The sequence below is a fragment of the Toxorhynchites rutilus genome, unplaced genomic scaffold (genome assembly GCF_029784135.1).
Source record: "Toxorhynchites rutilus septentrionalis strain SRP unplaced genomic scaffold, ASM2978413v1 HiC_scaffold_8, whole genome shotgun sequence".
In the NCBI taxonomy this organism is placed as follows: Eukaryota; Metazoa; Arthropoda; class Insecta; order Diptera; family Culicidae; genus Toxorhynchites; species Toxorhynchites rutilus.
In genome coordinates this window covers 4418-7695 of record NW_026600146.1, presented here as the reverse complement: position 1 = coordinate 7695, position 3278 = coordinate 4418, and the positions used below count along the sequence as shown (strand labels likewise).

Sequence of the window (3278 nt, the reverse complement as noted above, 5' to 3'; positions counted from 1 at the left end):
CCCATCCCAGAATCCATTATTCGTCGAAGGGCTCCTAAACCTAAACCATGGCGGAATGAAAAGAGAGTCTAGCTTTATGTTGAAAAATCGTATGCACTTAAAGCCTCCCGGAAACATGGAGTCATCGTCAATTTTAAAATTTTCCTAACACTTGAGTCTAAGTTTGAAATTTTTTTAAAGGGAGTTCGATTGCATCAGTGAAAAAATAGTAACAACTCGGTTTTAGAATATACATTAAATTAGTTTATTGTAAATTAATTAATTTTATTTTATTTTACAACAAAAATTGTTAAAAAAAATATTAAAGCTAAATCGTGACTTGGCCCCATCTCTATGAATTTCCTCGGTTTGATCTATCACCTATGGGAAATAAAACATATTAACACAAATTTGTATTTTTTTAATTTGGAAAATGAACTCACGTCACTCCTTGTGTCACCTACTCATAGCCATTTCTCAGTGTTGTAGGCTAGCAAGTCAGGCCAAGGCCAGAAGATTCCCCTCGATAGCTCTCATGTATTTGATGCAATGTAAGAAAGAAAAAAATATTAATAATATCTACAGCGGAAAACAATAGAACAATCAAATAATAGAAAAATCAGTAGTGTAAAAAAATAACAACTCTGAAACTCAAAGTAACATAAGAAAATCCAACAGAATACGGAAAACAATAACGGTATAAATAAAATAAATCTAAATACTACTGAGAAACATCCAAATATTACAGAAAAACTAAAACATCAAAAATATATCAAACAAAACTCACAGCATAACAATAAATTCTACAACACGGAATAGTACAACGCAACTAAACTCAACAAAACAAATGAAGACAACAACAGAACAAATGCAATAAATACAACGGAACAACTTGAAATAACAAAATTTGAAGATAACAAACAAAAACACTGAACGCTTCCTAATTACGTGTATAATAAAAGATTTAAATAAAGAGCGACTGCGCCACTTCTTCTGCAACAACTAGTAGCATTTTAAAACAACAATACTTAAAAAGTCTTACCCCTTTCGCTGCTGTTTTAAGCCGTTGATTCTCCTGCCGCAATCTGGTGTTTTCCGCCATCATTTTTTGAAGCTCCGATTCAGCCTTCATCTTCCGAAAATATGTCTCGTCGACCTCGGAAATGTCTATCGGCTCCCAGTCGTACACGTCATCTCCAGTATCCTCGATGTCATCATGGAACAGCGGCGGAAAATCTTCGTCCTCGATCATGCCCTCTTCAGGATATATCTCGTTCTTGGTTGGAATTGTCTGTAAGAAAATAAGATTTCATTAGCGCTGCTACGCACTCTAACACGATTTTACTCACCTTGGGTGGAAAACGAACTTTCCCTCCCGATTCCGCTCTACCTCCATTTGCTTGGGTGGCCCGATAGCCTCTCGGAACCCTCAAGCCAGTCGGAATCCGGGATGTAACGTTCGTTCGGTTCATCTTGGTGCTGAGTGAAATTTCTTCTTGCTTCTCTATTGCAATTTCAAACAGCAGTGACGAGTAATGTTGTGTGCACCTACCAAGTAGACTACTTGGATCGAAATCAGAGTGGGAAAATAGAAGCCGGCCTACTTTTGTACCATTTTCATTTTGACATACAGTGCATGTATTGCGTTACCAAGGCGTTATACTATAGGTGGACCGCAATGTCAAAATTGCTGTTCGGCCATTGCTCGTGAAAAAACAATTTTGTTTACAAAACAAATCATATCTTTTGGTGTCAAATGCATTCGTTGGCAAAATAGCTGCTCACGCCTTACTGTAGGCAGGTAATTTTGTGGATTTTTTCGTATAACAATTTCTCATAATTGCTTCTACGTTTTCAGATATCTACAATCAGCGGTCGAATTAAAAGCAGTGCAGAAGGATGTTTTGAGTATATTTTACCTTCTAGCCGCGCAATCAATGCTTTTTTCTTTCCAAGCAAGCAGCGTTTTAATCGTATGTGGTTTTATTGAGCATTTAAAAGAGAGTGTTAATTTTTTTTTGTTTTATCACTAGGGCAAAAGCATGAAATAGAATCGTACGTGGTACGAATTTATCGACACAATCTGATCAAGGACGGAGGCATCATCAAACGGAAACTACGCGAGAAACTTTTCGAAGAGATAAAACTGCGCCGCAACACTCGTGTCAAAATGGACGAGTTGGGCTGGGTGCTGATGAACCACGATTTGATAACACGTAATGAGCCAATCCAACAGCATGCCAATGGTAATCGATCAAATCATTTTAAATTCAACATGGAGCGGTTGCGAAACCTACTGGAGCAGCACGAACAGAACAATCACGCTGGTAGGTCGGTTTGATATATTTATTCCGCTAAAGAATGATTATATTTGTTGATTTTTCAGAGTTGACTTCCAAAAAGTAAAACAAATTCCTGCGTATGCTGGATGCAATTTTACAAAACGACAAAGTTTTGAAGGAAATTAAAGAGATGGTAGTGGCGAATCGAATTCTATCAGAAATTCGTTATGTGGCTACGGTGGAACGTATGCTGAAACACAATTTGGACCCCTCTTTGCGCTGCTGCTTTGTATGCCGAGAGTATTTCCGCACTGCCGATGAGTATACCAGTCATTTCGAAAAATTGCACGGTGAGCAATTTCTTATTGTTGCGGCGGTGGATCGATTTCAGACTAGTCAAAAGTTCAACGTTCTACATCACTACAATGCCCTTAATCCGGTGACAATATTCACGATTTGCAACGTATACCACACAGCCCTAATAAAAAAAACAAGAAAAGACGGGTCTAATATTTTACAATAAAGAACAAATCTACCACTTTCCACGAAAATCGGAGAACCACTATATCGATTCGACATGGAATGGCTGATACATATAAGGCAGAAAGAAGGTTTAACTTTGGAATTCATCATCCTATATTTCCTCGTACCATTAAGATCATGGCGCATTTGATGTCGGTCATCGTAGCTGCTGCTATGGAAATGACGTGAGCATATACCTTGATTTTTCTGAGGTTTGCAATCCTTCGATTGGCTACAGAAAAGTACCATTTATGAAGTCTATCTCCATCTCGGAGAAAAGTGTGGTAAACAATGTCCGGGTTATTTTTCGTTATGAGAACCTTGTTTCCACATCCTTTTACAGCACAATAATACGGCATCTGAAGTAAATAAAATATTCACAATATAATTTTGGCATGATAGAGAACCTCGAGATGAACGATTATCTGTGGAGGAGTTGGACAACAGATTTCTTAGACTTATAGCACTTTTATCACACTCACAAGCTCATCAAAT

General features: G+C 37.6%; 1 long non-coding RNA gene across 1 annotated transcript; it reads left to right on the top strand.

Moving 5' to 3' along the window:
* Nucleotides 1-1616: 1616 nt before the first annotated feature.
* LOC129782448 (uncharacterized) lies at nucleotides 1617-2812 on the top strand. The gene is made up of 4 exons (XR_008744585.1): nucleotides 1617-1780; nucleotides 1838-1952; nucleotides 2013-2306; nucleotides 2366-2812. It is a non-coding gene; the product is annotated as an uncharacterized LOC129782448 (long non-coding RNA).
* The last annotated feature ends 466 nt before the right edge of the window (nucleotides 2813-3278 follow it).